Source organism: Periplaneta americana, chromosome 6 (genome assembly GCF_040183065.1).
Source record: "Periplaneta americana isolate PAMFEO1 chromosome 6, P.americana_PAMFEO1_priV1, whole genome shotgun sequence".
Lineage (NCBI taxonomy): Eukaryota > Metazoa > Arthropoda > Insecta > Blattodea > Blattidae > Periplaneta > Periplaneta americana.
The window spans coordinates 149,578,893-149,597,233 of record NC_091122.1 but is presented as its reverse complement, the minus strand read 5'-3'; the positions used below and the strand labels follow the sequence as shown (position 1 = coordinate 149,597,233).

The window sequence follows — 18,341 nt, the reverse complement described above, 5'->3', positions numbered from 1 at the left end:
TTTTGTTAGAGCTCAGCCTCTCCTGTATGTTCTTGACGTTAGTGTAAACGAACCATTTTTCGTCATCAGTAGCAATCGGGGACAAAAACGATCGATGTTTGTTGACGAACTGAACGATGACGGGCAAGCAAAGAAAAACAAATGGTAACACGCTGATTTTTGTTTTCGCCCAAAATATACGGTATCCATATACCCAATTTTTTAACTTCGCCCGTGGAATGTAATTGTCGGTCGCAATTCATCATATTCGCCATTTTCCGGGTTGATTGACGTGAATCTTCGTAAATTGAAGCGTTTAAACGGCCTTCATCTAAGCCGCACGGTATTCTTGAATGTGGAGAATTATTCACGTCGAAGTGGTCCTCTTTGAAACGAGAAAACCATTTTCGTGCCGTACTTTTCCTGATGGGATTCTCCTGGTAAATGACACGAATGGGCCTCCAATGCAATTGCTCCTCGGTTAAACTCAAACAAAAGAGTATGTTGGAAATGTTTGTTTCTTTCTACTTGATATTCCATTTTCTTCAGCCCATAAGTAACACTAGCTTCCTTAGAAATTGAAATATTCTAGACGTATTCAGTGGCATAATACTACAGTATTAAAATGGCAAATGAGCAATCGAAAAATTCAAGACGTATTCAATGACACAATACTACGGTATTAAAATGACAAATGAACAATCGAAAAATTCAAGACATATTCAGTGACACAATGTTATGGCATTAAAATGACTAATGACAAATAGCAAACAAATTTTTGTTACAAAGGTTGCCACGGAAAACAAAAACGCACCAACCTGTTAGAGGCTGTGTGATGAATCTTGTCTCACTGTGAAAAGAGAGAGAAAGGAGATATGTCTTAATTCGTCTATGTTGTTACGGCGATGGGGGAGTGGAGCGGTGCCGTCCATCCATCCAGTGGCGGAAGGGACTAGTTGATACATTTTGTAGCGCAAAATAAAATAACAAAATATTTTTTTTTCGTACTGTGCAGTTCCGTCACTGAGCTTGTCTTTCAAGAAACTGAGTTCCGGCAGCCTGTACAATAACAAGATTTTGAAAGGAATCCTGAAAATTTACAACCCTCCTATAATCTTCACCCTCATTTGAAGGGACTTGGTTTTATTGCTACTGAGACAAGATAAACCTTACCAGGTATAATAATTTGAAGTCAGACTTAAAACTTGAGGTAGAGGGGACAGATGGAAGGAAAATGGTAGTGAAAATAAAAGATAATGGAGATGGAGTAAGAGAGAAGTAATGGTGGTGGTGGTGGACGATGAGGAGGAAAACAACATATGACATTCATTCATGCATTATAATATTGATTTGGAATGGAGAGAAACTAAAAATTTGTTAAAAAAATTAATAGAAACTGTGATATTCTAGTCATTCAAGTACATGATTACTATGTTTGGAAATAAGATTTTTATTGCTAGCAAAACAGAAGTAACATCATTCACACATATCATGAATGAATAACTTATGTCACAATTGTCCACATACGTTTTCACAACACCTTCCTTCACAGCAACGACAAAGACGCGTTAAAATCTATATTGCTAACTTACATAACATTTTTCTAGTATACACAATATTTATCCAGTGTTAACCAAACCACAAATATTCAAGAAACAACTTTTGGCATTGATCAATAAATTTGTATTGATCTTATAAACTTCATGGACCACTAATAACACATTTTCATTAAATTTCTGAATTAATTTTATAACAGACTTATTATTCTGCTATTTTTCTACTTCTATTAAATAATTACTTTTTATGGCACATGTTACTTGAATATATTAATCCAGAAGTTTCCAAACAAAGGACCATTCTCTGTAAAGAGGGAATATTCACTAACTGAAACAGAACTAATATTTATAATTTATATCGTAGCTTATCTACACATCATTATGCTGTTGTTGGTTTCCAGTTCCTCCACTTATAATAGACCGAGACCTGCTTGTTTAACAGATTTTGAGGTTAGTACACTTAAGATTGGATTGCAATTGGGAATGGAGGTTAACAGAATTGAAAGTTTATGTGAGTGAAAAACAATTGACAAATTCTACTTAGGGACCTCTCATTAAGGGATAGGAGTCTTTAATGTACATATGGTACTCCCGGAATTACTTCCTTATAAAAGGAAAAGATAACAAGCAAATATTCTCATGGGGGCAGAAAAAAAGTTATATATTTTTTCTTCCACCATAGTAATCATGTCAAAACAAGTGCTTATACAAATTTTGGCCACTCGAGCGCAATTACAACAAACGTCCAGAAGGTAAGTTTCCCTGGGGCCGTGTACAGAAAGAAAACACAATTTCATGGAAACATTTGTTGTAACAGATACAGCAATTGTTGAGCTATTATTTAACATATTCTCCACCGGAACTGAAACATTTGTCATACCATGGGATCAACAGAGAGATTCAAACGACTGTCACACACTGGTTCTGATTCCAGACAGCAGACTTGTACGACACAGGGATACAAAAGATTATTCTTGTCTAGTTTGGATGTCTCAAGAAAGTACATTTCTTGTGTTGAAGATATCCTCATTCCTTTTGTTACAGAAGTATTTGAACGGAATGACTACATAAATGGCTGTTACTTCTTTGTAACTAGCACTAATGGCTTTTCTTCTGACTGAAAATGTTACACAAAACAAAGGACCAGATGCCCAACATCTAGAATTTAAAGAGAGAATAACAGTTTACATTATGAACCTTCAGGTTGTCGTGAATTCAACCCTTAGAACTTAATTTGAGATATTTTCTAAATCCTAACAAACATTCCTGGAGTATAAGATTGGCGGCGCCTCCTTCAAAAGAAAATGGAAGGTACTTAATCAGGGAAATGTCAACACCATCTACAGAATTTATTTAATAAGTTGTAATTTATGCAAGTATAGCAGCAATGCAATATCTACTGTTAATGAGATGCCAGACAGTTGAAGCCAAGTAAACCAGTGAAGTAAGGCATCTGTTACTTTTAAAATAGTGATAATACCTATTTTTGTGATACCGAAATAGTAGTTCATGCTGTTTACATGAAAGAATTGCATGTATGTGAGGATAAGATCTTAAGGATTTTAATTACAAAGCATTAAAAATGAAATATCTATTATTATTTTATAGGTTATAGGACAAAAACTCTCACTATTTCAATGCTACACATTTTAAGAATGTGTAGATCATTTCTTATAAATGTTTTTACTTTTGTAAAGCTGAACACAGAAACATGTTCTTATAGTCCGTTGAAAAATAAATAGATTCCTGATAAAATACATTCACGTCTCAAGAAATATTTCGAAGATTTTTTAAAGAGATATTCGAACTTTTATTAACTGATTTTTATAAAAATATTTTAAAGTGATGCTGCACATTTTATACAATTAGGTTAGGATTGACAAGAGTCAATAGTTACATGTTTTATTTTATTTTTTTATAGCTGATGACATCTAATTTCTATGTATGATATTAACAAATATTACTACCAGTAGTACATATTTTCATTTTGTGGTACCAATACTGGTAAGGCAACATTTTAAATACATACCGTACTACATAGTTTAATAAGAACTGGTGGGTGATATCTTTGGATAATATGTTTTCATGACAAGCTTCTATACAATTTATAGACACTTTAAATGCAAGAAAAAGATATTTGTCTGTTACCGGTAATAGTTGCGCAGTATCTACTTACAGTATATAGTTTTGTAGAAAAGACTTATACAACTTCATTTGAATCTCACTCACTTATCTATATGTTCCATACACTAAGAATTTTTGTTGTCGTGATAAGGTAAGTAGATCACTATGTCCAAATACTGGATATCAAACAGCATGATGTGTGTATTTGCTACAATGGAATGTTCAAAATGAATTTTAATTAGTAAAGATTTGGTAAATTTGTTATTTTAATTGTAATATCTATATGTTATTCTTCGACTTCTACAGTTTGCTTTCATACCAGTAATTTAAATTAAGACAAGAATGGACACCCTTCATCTAAAAAATTATTACTATTAGTAGTAGTAGTAATAATAATAATAATAATAATAATAATAATAATAATAATAATAATAATAATAATATTAATAATAATAATATTAATAATAATAATAATAATAATAATAATAATAATAATAATAAATAAGTCACGTATCTGTAACAAACTTCTAAATATAAGTACAATAGAGGTAATTGTTATTTCTTTGAGAACTTTTTCGTGTTGTGTTATTTGTAAATTTTTCCTCAACATTTTCAAGTTCTCACTTTGGACGTGAAGTATACAACCCTGTATAGAAGCCTAGTGTGCAAAACAAGAAATAACGTGAATATTCTGCTTTAACAATATTAAAAGCAGATAACTGGCAGATGAAAGATGATCAAAATATTTCTTTAGAAAACACTTTTCATTATATAGGTAGGTAGTATTTGAGAATCTCGATTTAGTAGAAAAAAAATGCTTTGATAAGACGTTAACTTGTTCAGGAGTTTACAATATAAATACAGAAAAAAACCACACGTCTTCCATATCTTATTTTTATCTATGCATGAAATTTCTGTATCACATATATAAACTGTCAAACAGAGATAGACTCAAAATTTGAAAGAAGGAAATAAAATGCAGAAGCAGTTGTAACACAGTAAAGAAGTTGTAATATTAATTATGTAATGGAGCTTGGAAGCAATGACATTGCCTTCCTCAAATCAAGATATCCTATGGATTAAGTGTAATCCAAAAATTGCTTATTGGTATAGTCCAAGTTAAACGGATTAATGTTTTGACATAGACATAAATAAAAATGTTAAATTTAAGAAGTAGTGCTTTGAAAGTTTCTTTAAATAACGTAAACTGTAAGAGTTTCAGCTTGAAATATGTATGAAATAAGAATTCTTATTTAAACCTGTCTGTAGATCATAATTTTCTGGCATAAATAAACATATTCATAATGTTAATCTGTCGAGTATGATATATGATGACCAATTTCAACCTGTCACTTTGCCTTTTTTTTTTTTTTAGAATAATTATATCTGCAGCCATTTTGAAAACACAAACTTTTTCTCCAAATGAAATCGTAATATCTCAAATATATACTAATTTTTTAGCTATTTTTACAACAAAAAGGGTAATTAATAATGGTAAACTATGCCAGAGCTCTAATTTAAACAATAGCACATTCATATTCTGAAACACTGTAAAGTGAAAACGAAAGGAGATGCAACTAAAATTTCAGCAATAGTAAATACAAAAAATAATATCCTTGGTACACCAAAAAAAAAGTAAGCTATATGTTAGGTTAATCCTGCAAAATATTAAATCAGTTATAAAGAAAGAAAATAGTTTGAATATAAAGAAATCAAAGAAAAAAGGAAATAACAAAATAAAACAATATTAACAATAACTGATAATTAAAAATATGAACACTGCCCAATGAAAAGTTCAAAGAATGAAACAGTTTTGTTATTTGGATCACACTTGTTCCAAATATTGAGATCACACTTTCCACGATATTATTAAGAAGCTGGTTAAATACAACCCAGGCCTGGAAATAGTTTACAACATTTAATTTTGCCTCGTATAATGCACATTATTCCAATTAAATACTATGAAAATGAATGGCTAATTTTAGGAACTCCCATTTCTATGCTCGAAGCAGTCCAAAGTTTTCGCAAAGAACTTGAAACTGTATCTAAAATGCAATCATTTTCATAATTTTCAATCTCACAGGACTTAAAACAGAGTAGATAAAAGTATGATTACAATACTCCCTATCAATCTGAAGCAACATTTTACATTTGATGTTACACTTACCACAATTTTATTGATCTCATCGATGTCAGCCAGAGCATTTTCATATTTTCAATGCTTGCAAAGGAAAGTTAAATTTAAATGTGAATACAATAACGAAGTAACATTTCTTGCATTCTTCATTGCATATTAAGCTAATAATATTTTGATGCCTGTGACAATGTTCAGCTTATAAAAAACTAAATACTAATAATTTTCTATTAAAATGTATTGTTACATGATGAACATAATAAACAGGATGTTTGTTTTTAATTATCATTTGCCATATACAGTCATCTCTGGATATAGTGAACTCGGTTATAGTGAACATTCGGTTATAGTGAACCTAAATCATTGGTCCTGACCCGCATACATTAAAAAGTACATTAATATTTCCGTTTATAGTGAACCTCAGCTTCGGTTATAGTGAACCTTTATCCTAACAAATTCTTATTTGAAGTCACACCTTCTTGTATAAAATTGAAAGAATGTGTTGAGAACAACATTCTAAGTTTCTCACTCCTTTAGTCAAAGGACAAAGGTAGGATTAGTGATTCCTAGACAATGAGCTGTACTGTAAATCCAGGCACCGTGTGACGACCTTGCCTCACTCCACCGTCAAAGGGTTGCCATTCTGTTCTCAGGCACTTTACTCTACTGTTATTTCTAATCCCTCCACCGTCAAAGGGTTGCCTTTTGTTCTTAGAAACATTTCCATTGTCACTGATAGCATCCAAACAATGGAAGATGATATTGCCTTCTTTTATTAAAACGGGATGGACATTATGTCCAGAACATAAATGAAGGTAAGATTTCCATGGTTTTCAAACTTCATCAACCCTCTCCCAGTTTCCATTAAGTGACCTGGGAAATTCCAAGGCTGAGTATGCAGTCACACCATAACAGTGTTTGTCATTTCTACCTGATCTAGTGTTCCAACCGTGAATGTACTGTATAAAAATGTCAAAGCGTGAAGTGTTTTCTTCGGAAGATAAGACGAATATTATAAGTGACATTAAACATGGTCTTTCGCAAGTGGACTTAGGTCGACAGCATAGTTTAAATAAATCAACTGTAAGTAACAGTATACGGTGTAATCGAGTCCACAAAAATCAAATATTTTATTTTCTTGTTCACAATTTCATTCATTTTTGTCATTTAAGGTTAGGGAAGAGACACTTCGGATATAGTGAACAAAATATGCAAGTCCGCAGAGGTTCAGTATATCCAGGGTTGACTGTATTTGATTTCACCTCTGAACAGACTTGATTATGATTTGTGTCATGTTTTTATTGTGCCTTTGGCAGTTCACCTCGTCACACAACATACTACTGGCTACAGCATTAATAAATGGCTTTTATTTTATTGTAATCTGTATAAGAGCAGCAAAATATTGTACCTGTAATGCACATCTCTTCACTAGGTACAAGAAAATCATTATAAGGCATGATTTCACAATAGAATCACATAGAAGAGAACACATTTAATGAAAAAATGTAACTAGTAAAAACATGTCTTATTGCAAAAAACAGTAAGATAATCAGTCCGCAGGTGGAAGCTAATACTCTGTATGTACACCATCTGTCTTGGACCTTAAAATGTTAATGCGTCCAACATAGGGTTCCCAGACGTCCCATAAAATACGGGATTGCCCCGTTTTTCGCTAATGCATCCCATTGTCCAGAGAAAAGTCTTCGGGAGAGTTTTTAGAGTTCTAAATTGAGAAAAAACGGAAAAGTTACAATGTCTATTCTATATTACGATTAACAAACATCGCACTCCATCATTGCAGGTAACTGTAGGTGGGCTAATATGAAACAATTATTGTGAGTTATTAATTTCTCAAGGCGAGTGATGGTAACACCAAATGTTCAGATGAAGTCTGGGTGGATCTTTTTAAAAGTACTGAAGGAGAACTCTCAAATTTGGAGAGGGTAGTGGAGTTCATTACGATCCCTGGAAAAAATGTGTGTGTCCAAAGATTATTTTCTCGCATGAACACTCTATGGACTGATGAGAAAAATAAATTGTCTGTAAAAACAGTAAAAATCAATGCTTGTTGTAAAATGATTCTTCAGTGAGGATTGTGTTACTTTTCATGACAAGATTCTTCAAAATAAACAATTGTTAAGTGAAATTCATTCTTCAGAGAAATATTGAAAGGCCAAGGCGGATTGATTTATAGGAATGTTGTAACGGAGTAGTGTATTTTGTTACTATTTCTGCAATAACTTAGTAAAAGCAATTTCAAGGCAACTTACATAAAGAATATATTATTTTAATGTACCGAAGTACATATGATATTTCCATGCAGATATTCTGCGTCATCATACGATGAAAGAGTAATGGAACGGAGAAAAATTCTCTCCGGCGCCGGGATTTGAACCCGGGTTTTCAGCTCTATGTGCTGATGCTTTATCCACTAAGCCACACCGGATACCCACCCCGGTGCCAGACAGAATCGTCTCAGTTTAAGTTCCAACTCTTGGGTTCCCTCTAGTGGCCACCCTCTTCACTACGTCATAGATGTCTATGAACATAGGACTGAAGTCCACATATGTGCTGAGGTGCACTCGTTATGAGTGACTAGTTGGCCAGGATCCGACGGAATAAGCGCCGTCTTAAATCACGAAGTGATTTACGCATATCATATTGTATTATTTTAATGTACCGAAGTACATATGATATTTCCATGCAGATATTCTGCATCATCATACGATGAAAGAGTAATGGAACGGAGAAAAATTCTCTCCAGCGCCGGGGTGGGTATCCAGTGTGGCTTAGTGGATAAAGCATCAGCACGTAGAGCTGAAAACCCGGGTTCAAATCCCGGCGCCGGAGAGAATTTTTTTCCGTTTCATTACTCTTTCATCGTTACATAAAGAAACTTAAACTTAATGCAAATATACTCTCTAAGAATTTTGTTACGATTTGTTTACTTACCCTTAGTTAGTAAAGTGTTTGTGTAGTAAACTTTACTATACACACTTTGAAAGATTAACATATTTGATGGTGCGCATACTAAACTTACTCAGTAATAACTGATAAGTATCCCGTATTTTTTTATAATATGTCTGGGAACCCTATCCAACAATGAAATATTGAACATTTCTAAATTAGTCATGTAACAATTATTTTGACACAAATTGTTAAATCTGAGTAATAATTATTCCCATATTTATAAGAAATAATGCAAAAGTCGAAATATTGGTTATCAGACAAAGTTAATAATCATCAGAATAATGAGAAGTTGTCTTTAAATTTTTCTAACAAAGAATTAAAATTTGAACTGTAGAAGGTTGCAATAAGCAGTATTTAGAGGGTAAATGGGTATTTTAATAGATTTATTTTAAATAGGCCTACAACCGCAGAATACTGGTAAAATGGATGGGTTAAGAACAGCTCGTTTGGAAGATACATCTGGTATATTTATAACAAAATAAAGAAGAGTACTTGATTCATAAAAAAGACATTTTTAGTGAACTATAAGTAAGAATGTCACTGTAGTGGTAAGAATGGAACTGTAGTGGTGTAGCCAGAAATTTAAGAAGGCGGGGGGGGGGGGGGGGGGGAGTTTTGGGAACAACATTTGGAAAATTTCCCCATGACTTACTTACATGCAACATATTTAAAAGACAATAATAATTAATTATTGAATTTAAATACTATTATAGTCACAATCATGCCATGGTATGAAAGAAAAATTTCACAACCTCGAGCGGGAATCAAACCTGCGACTTCCTGTTCTCCGGTCAGGCGCTATACCACTGAGCTATCGAGTTCGTCTCACGCCAAAGGCTTGGAATTATCCTTTCATACTGGCGACTCTGTTATAGAGTACTGTCCATAGCGTCTGATCTAGTCAGCAGGTTCGATTCCCGCTCGAGGTTGTGAAATTTTTCTTTCATACCATGGCATGATTGTGACTATAATAGTATTTAAATTCATTAATTTGTCACATCAACGGACGTGTATACGTCACCAAACATCGTAAGATGAAGATTACAAATTAATTATTGTTTAAAACTATGAAATTTAAAATAAATTTAGACTTCCCAAAAGTTGTTATAAAACAAAATCCATTCTCTGTCATTGCAGAGTGAATCAACAGACATTGGCCCTATGTAAATTACTTAATTTAGTTATTGTGTTCAGAACGGTAACTTCATAATTTCTTTGAAAATCATCAGTCAATTTATAAGCAGAAATATAAAGGATTTGTTATTCTAAATATTGGTCACTGTCAGAAGAAACAGACAAACAATATTTTCTTTCCGCACTCGCAACGTCAATGGCAGTTTGTTTCTCCATGCTTTAAATGTAAAATAATTATAAAATATTTCTTGAAAAATGGGGGAAGGGATGGCTTCAGCCTAGTGAGCCTCCTCCTGCCTACGCCACTGGATGGAAGTAATAAAATTGTGCACGTTTTAAGAGTTTATTCCTGGAATAAAGTAAAACAAAAAGTTGTTTTACTATATTAGTCCCAACTAAATACTTTTCTAAAAAAAAAAATAATTTTCCCCTAAATTTTAACACTCTTTTACTTGATACGTTCTATCCTTATGATTCTGATTTTTACTCTTATCATTAAAGAAACTTATCCCTTTGCAGCTTTTCAACAAAATGGACTATTTTCTCGCAAATTAAATAAAAAGTAGTAATGCTTATTGTTATTTTTCGCCATTAGGGAATCCAGCAATCCTACTGAGGTAAATAAGGTAAGGAATATGATATATATTCAGACCGACTGTGTGTATCTATTCATAGGTGAATGGACGACGCATTGTTGCCAAACAACGCAGATTTTCAGCCTAATTTTTTTAAGGGGTTAGGTACAGCTTACAGGAGTAAAATCTTTGGAAATATTCAATATTTTTTTCCTCCATTACTGTATCTTGTACAATAATGAAAATAGTTATGTGTAAAACATTGTCCTTCTGCTATATTAAAAAATTATTTTTACGATTTAAAAGAATTATTTATATATATATTTTTTTCAAAATTCATAATGGTGGTAGTTCACTGTGCAGTGATGAAGTGTTTCCCTCATAACTCATAAACTTGTTAACATTTTCATGTTCTCTCTCTTTTATTGCTGAAACTCATGTTTACAATATCATGCTCTTTCAACTACATTCCTTAATAAATAATATTTTTATTATTATTTTGTATCAGAAGAAAATACTGATATTTGACCATTTTTTTAATGGATTTATTTTTTATTACACAATCTATCAAAGGCAGAGAAGTGATCTTGCATAAATACACACAAAAAAGGTCATCACAGAATGTTCGATAGTTTTTGAGTTATGTGAGAAACGCTTCATGCACAGTGAACTGAATTTTGAAAAAAAAAAAAAAAAAAAAAAAAAACGTAAATATTTTTAAGTCGTAATTTTTTTTTTTTTTTTTCGTATAGCAGAAGGACAGTGTTTTATACATACTAATTTTCATTATTGTACAATATACAGTAATGGAGGAAAAAAATGTTGAATATTTTCAAAATTTTACTGCTGTAAGCTGTACCTAACCCCTTAATTAACCATGCACTTCATTACAAAAAGCATAAAAGGTTTTTTGTTTTCATGTATTCTATTGCACCCTTCAATTTGCACAGTTATATGTGATTTGTCTTGTAAAGTGTTACGTCTATTCTTGTAGTTGTTATTTGTTAATGTTGCAATTATTTATAATTAATGTTGAAATTTTGTATGTTGTATTTTAGTTAATGTTAATGAAATATTGTATTTCAATTGTTGTATCTTAGTAATTATGTGTTACTTTTGTCATGTTCCATATCATGTAAGTATGTGGTCAGTTGGACGCAATAAATGAATATGATGAATCACTTTCACACTGTATACAATAAGCTTTCTTGTCACTCCAGCATTGTGGTTACTTTCACAGTATCATAAATCATAAATACAAATTAGGTACTACAGGTTTATATCAAAATAGAAGGGTCAACAGTAAGAAAGATAACTGATAAAGCATGAAATTACACACGAAAATGTATGACATTTTTGTATTACGTTCTCTGACTTCAGTAAATATAAGACATACTAGTTGAATTCTAATTTTATCTTAATTATTTTTTTATTTTCAAAAAGAAATATATCTGAAAGTAGTAATGTATCTACTTGAAACCTTTCTTTCATAGATTTAAAACTATACACAATACCGGTATATTTTAAAAACTACGGAAGCAATCCATAAATAAAAAAGTTAGAAATTATGGCAGTTTTATAGCTTAAGGACTATAACAATAATTTCTAAGAAGGTGAAAGATCCGTTAAAAGATGAAAGACCTGCTCAGAAATGAAACATCTCTGACCTCATCAATGAAGCTGATAATAACAAGTTGTGTAAATTTCGTAATAATTGCCTTTTTTTTTACTACTATATAGGCCTATTCATAAATAAGTTAATGTCGTTATTGAGAAATGTTTTTCTCTGTGCATATGTAGGTAGGTATTAAATTATATGTATCATAGCTCTTCATCCTTAATATTTCAAGAATAGTGTAATGTATTTTATGGATAACGAGTTTCAGTTTTATTGTAATTATTTAAAGTGTTAAAATAATGTGTGCATGTGTTCATAAATGATACATAAAGGTACCGTTAAATAGCAATATACTATTAAGGTCAAATAAGACCTTGTATGTTCGACAGAACTGTAGTACGAACAAACTTAAAGTTGAAATAATACTGTATTGATATGTGAAAATCATTTTCATAGACAAATTCTATATTTGATGAAAACTTGATTGATTTTATGGGTTTGAATGTTTGTAGGTTATGTGTTATAAAATAAATTAAAGATCATTAAGCATGTTGCATTATTAAGAGTTTATTTGTATCCTTCATTAGCATGTTGCAGGTTACATCGGTCTGCTACCGCTAAACAGTATTGATATGTTGAGTTGCATTGGTGTGAGACATTAACAGAGGTTAAATAAAATAAATGAGAAAAAACTTATTTCAAATCATAATTAAAAATATGCTCAAAATACCACATACATAGGCCCATCTTGTTTACTGATATCGTAGCTAAGTTTATATTTTTATTGAAATGTATAGTATGTGTATTTCATTTCCTTTTACTAGTTTAGTTTTATACAGATTCATGACTGAGAGAATCATTTCGTATGTTGCAATATCCATTTACATTGCTAGGACTATTATAAAATAGTTTGTTACTTAACAACTGAAAATGATAACCTCAAATTTTCATAAACTCTGTCCAGTTGAAATTAATTATCTATCATTAAAGATTTGGTTAAACGAGTGCTGAGGTAGTTCCTTTCCCACTTCACTTGCACACCTTCAACTATCTCCTCTGCAATACCAACATAATTTGGTAAAATACCAACATAGCTTTGGTAACATTACGAAAATTTCACGTTAGTGTACACTCAGGCTATGTTGATTCTGCACAATTCTGAGCCTTAACTTACAGTGGCCGTCGAGGAGGATGCAACTTCTGATGTCCCTAGTAAAGCACGTGGAAGGTACAGGGTCAGAGCGTGATGTTGCAAGTAATAGGATTCCTCCCTCAGCCCGATGGCTGGCAGGTGGACAAATAGGCACATAAGTATAGAAGAAAAGTTAGGGAATATATCTATGTGACAATGTCGCATCCACTTTCTTTACGAAACCAGGAAGGTGAGCAACATATTCAGGAAGTTTTGCCTTGTGTCTGTCTAATGTCACGTAAAATAATACCACAAAAAAAAAAATCCCACCTATGCCCAGAATCGTTGATACAAACATAGTACTGGTATAAACAAATAATTTATTTAAAAAAATGGTTTACACTGGCTAGCAATAATTTTTACTGATATTCTCTCTAATACGCTCGCTTTTGCATTGATAAATGCTATTTGCTATTCCATAGCACTTGTATTATATCTTCTTAATTTTGTTCCAAATTTGTTTTTCTTTTTTTTCTTTTTTCTTTAAAGATATATACCTAACTAACAAAGTGGCAAGGATTAAATTAGATTTCATTTCGGTACAACAGTATTTGTCATATAAAAGAAAAGGAAAAAGATTATATTAGAGATTTATTTAACATTTATTACTTTATTATGACTTCTGATTAGTTACAATCGTAAATGATCAGATTATAATCCCCACTTTAGATAACAATCTGTAGAGAGAGATATTTTAATTGCAAAATTAATCAAAATAATTTTGGACTGGAGATATCACCACAAAAATCCAAAACAATAGTGTTTTTGGAATGAAATCCAATTTGAAATATTATAGTATCATAATTAAAAACAATACATATTTTATAAGTATTAAATTATAAATTATTATTGTGCTGTGATATGTACTACGAGAATGAAAAGTACGGTACTACTACTTCATAAAAATATTACAAAATTCATACAAATCTTAGGGCTTAAGAATAGAGAAACAACATTTAAACCCAAATGTATTTCTAAATGTTTAAAAAATAAATTACAGGTCTACAATATACTAGCAATTCCATTCTGCTGTATGGCAGTGAAGTTTATTTTTGTTGTTTGTAAAATTTACTTTAATGTATTATATGTTTCATTAGGATGCTAGGATGTGTTAGTAAACTTTTTCATTTACAATCAAATTTCCATCCATTTTTGTTGATTATAACAGTCTGAAACAAAGAGAGAAAAACAAATTAACAACAGTTGAAATAAATTATTTAGAATAAACAGAAGATTATCGCTGAACACGAGGAATTAGGAAAGTTCAGAAGAAATTAAAAGTATAAACAGTCATTGTTAAAATATAAAAATGCAACAGTAGATGAATTTATTTTGTTTTGAGAACGGAAAAGAAAAAAAAAAATGTCCAGAACAACATTACGAGGGAGTATGAAAATAATAACTGTCCAACTTCTTTCATGTGTGTAATTTTCACTAAAAATATGATATAAAATTTGTTGATAGTGTGATATTTATTAAACTTAATGATCGGTTAAGTTTAAAGACATTAAATTTATATTATACCTCTTGATTACACAACTTTTAACACTATATCACATCGGAATATGTATTATATGTCTTTCTCGTGTTAAATTCTATTGTACCTGGTTAATATATTTCGGCCTGTTATGGGCCTTCTTCAGAACTGGTTGTTGCTGATCTTGACGCCTTTTGTTTTGTTTCCTGTGAGGGTGTGTTTGTGTAGTGTAATATGGAGTCAAGGAGTGTGTGTGTTCTGAAATTGAGTTGTGTTGAGAATTTCATTTGGCTGTGTTTTTGTGTGTCTGTATATACTTTTGTAAACAAGAGTTTCAATTTGACAGCCTCCATAATTTTTAATGTCACTGTATATGGTACTTTCAAGTTACCGGTACTGTACGTAAGACATTTGGCTAGGACTCTCTACCATTATCTAGGATGAGCTTGGTAGAGATACCACTTACTCATTTTATTCATAAGGAACATTTCCATAATAACAGGAATTGCTAATAGTGTTTTATGTAACTGTTTCTGTATGGAGAATTTTTTAGCGAAGTTTATTATGAATTGAAGTATTAATCTAGTAATATAGTTGGTAATGCAAATAGATTAAATTTGGAAGCTCAAGTTTCAATCTAAATAAAAGCAATACTTTTTGGCCCAAAATGAGTGTAGACAGATAATTTCTTTTGTGTTTGTATGTGGATGGTTTGCACAAAAACTGAAACGAAAAGGATTTTATAGTCTTACCATGGTTGTATATTATGTCTTTTCTGGATATAAAATTGGAAGCCAAGAAAATAGTGGACTCTAAATAGTTGTATGATCAACACAACCAATTTGAGGATGCGATTGCATAGGGTTGCTTTACCCTTTGATGTCATTATAGAATGCTTCACAAGGAAGAGTCCAGTGGCGTAGACAGCGGGTGGGCCAGGTGCGCCCAGGCTCACCTAAAAAATATGCGAATTTTGCGTTTTTTTAATGGAAAATACTCAACATTAAAACTAAACAATGGATCCAGAGCAACAGTTACAGTTGATAGCATTAAGGTGAGAATTAAAAAATGGGTTCATTTCTTCAAGAGCCAATTTAACTGTTGGATTGAGCCTAAAAAATTGTCTGGTAGTGATACAAAGAAGGAAGCCATGGAGGCTACTGAATTGTTACATGAGCTAGAAAAATTTGACACCTTATTTTATTTAGTATGTTTAGTCGGTATTCTTGCTCTAGCAAATTAATTATCGGAAGCACCTAGTCTCCAAATTGGATATTAGGAAATGTTCGTCCTTGATTAAGGCAATGACATAAAACTTTTCAAAGCTCTGAAACGAAGAAAAATTCGCCAATCATGTCAAGCACAAGGCTTTGTAATCTAGCAATTCTATCCATTGAGAGAGAGAAAAGTTGGGATTTGTTGAAGAACCATCATCAGCGATCGAAAGATTCGTTGCTAGGAAATCTCGACTGCTCAGTTCACCTTATTTGTATTGGTATGCCTTGCATGATTGTTTATCATAATTTTGCATGTTATTAAATAACACTTCCAAGAATGAGTTGCAAGAGAGTTGATGGCAGCGGCATTGTCAGGAGATGGGTCAGGTACTTTCTAAACCATGCATATCTGTCCCACCCAAAATAATTAGTCTGGCTACGCCACTGAAGAGTCACTGATTTAATGTGTACTGCATTTTCAGGGACTAAAACAAAATGGCGAAAACAGCTGCCAACAATAAGGAATAAAGAATAAACATCTGCGCATCTCGTGACGGGGAATCAAAACTCCTGCTTAACTTGACGTTAAAAATTGGTCATTAAGTAAATTTCCAGCCGAATAAATAAAGAATTTTCAACATTTGCTAGAGAGGTTAGTAATCTTCCAAAGATACCCTACATTTGAGGTAAATTGTGGCTAGCATCATTCGTTTCCAAATAAAGAAAGAAAGGTGTTAGTTCCATATAAATCACTCTGTATTACAAGTAACAAAATAACCTTCGCAATTGCCATTTTAGGTAGTTGAACTATTTAAATTTTTTAAACTGTAATGAACAGATTTTTATCTTAAAAAAAAAAGGAGGGTGGTTTCAAGGAGCAATATGTGACTATCATTCAATTTTCATTATAATAAGAGGAGGGAAGATGATTTACAAACAAATGTATACCAATTAAATACAATAATAAAGTAATATAACAAAAGAATAACGAATAAGGAAACAAAATTAACGACCATTTTACGAAATGAAATGACCAGAGCAAAAACAGTAGATAATTGATAATGAGCAAAAAAAAAATTAACATTTAAATATTTAGGATGTGCTATATTAAGATAAATTAACCAAGTTTCAGAAGAAATATCAGTATAATAAATTAAATGGTTTTATTAAGGCATTTTGGTAGAAACATGAGGACAGAAGTGTAATTAAGATTACAGAACATAATATTATCTAAGACAACTCTGAAATATGGAAGTAGAACTTTAGTTTTGAGGTCAAAAGACAGGAGAAGATTGGAAGCAGTACAAAAAGGGCTTTTCAAAACCAATTTTTTTTAACAATAACGGTACATATAAAGAGATATAATCAAGAGTGATGATATTAGAATGTAGATGAGAGAAGAAAACATAATTGAAGAAATAAGAGAATACGTGTTGTAACAAGAAGAATGATGTGCCATACAATACAAATTATCTGGAAGACAAGACCTTAGATGACCAGAAACGAAATGGACGGATCAGTACTACAGCGTCATTGTCCTAACCTTTATAATGGCAGAAAAAGAAGAGAAAGATGTTAAGGTTTTAATCATTCACTCATCAGCATCATCAACAGAATTGTTGACTGATAAAAGAAAGGGGAGAGAGAAATGTACAGTGGCATAAAATGCTATAATTGCCAGAGCCATTAACAGTATATATATATATATTTGAAGTTTCTTCTTAGAGAAGAGGAGATGATACTAAGGGATAAGCTACTGGAGCTAAATGTCAGCTGTGAACAGTATGGAATGAAGATAAATGCAAACAAGACGAAGACCATAGTTATCAGAAGAAAAACAAAGAAGGTACATCTGAGAATTGGAAATGAGGCAGTAGAGCAAATGGACAACTTTAAATACTTTGAATGTACTATATATGTAGTAACGTGAACTGCTGCCAGGAAGTCAAAAGGAGGATAGCAATGGCCAAGGAAGCTTTTAATAGAAAAAGGAGCATCTTCTGCAGACTTCTGGAAGAAGAACTAAGGAAGAAACTAGTGAAGTGCTTTGTGCGGAGTGTAGCATTGTATAGGGGCAGGAACATGGACATTATGATAAAGTGACGAAAAACGATTACAAGCATTTGAAATGTGGTTATGGAAAAGAATGGAGCATGTGAAAGAATAATGATGACATTAATCAGGAAGAGAAAAAGAAATTGGTTGGGTCATTGGCTAAGAAGAAACTGCCTAGTGAAGGATGCACTGGAGAACAGGAGAAAAGTTTAGGGCAGAAGAAAATTTCAAAATAGTAGACAACATTAAGATATATATATAAATTATATGCAGAAACTAAGAGTAGCCTAAGGTGGAGGAAAATAGGAAA

General features: G+C 32.0%; 1 non-coding gene across 1 annotated transcript; it reads right to left on the bottom strand.

Annotated features, from left to right (window-relative positions):
* Window positions 1-8,167: 8,167 nt before the first annotated feature.
* Window positions 8,168-8,239, bottom strand: TRNAY-AUA (transfer RNA tyrosine (anticodon AUA)). The gene has a single exon. It is a non-coding gene; the product is annotated as a tRNA-Tyr (tRNA).
* Window positions 8,240-18,341: the final 10,102 nt, after the last annotated feature.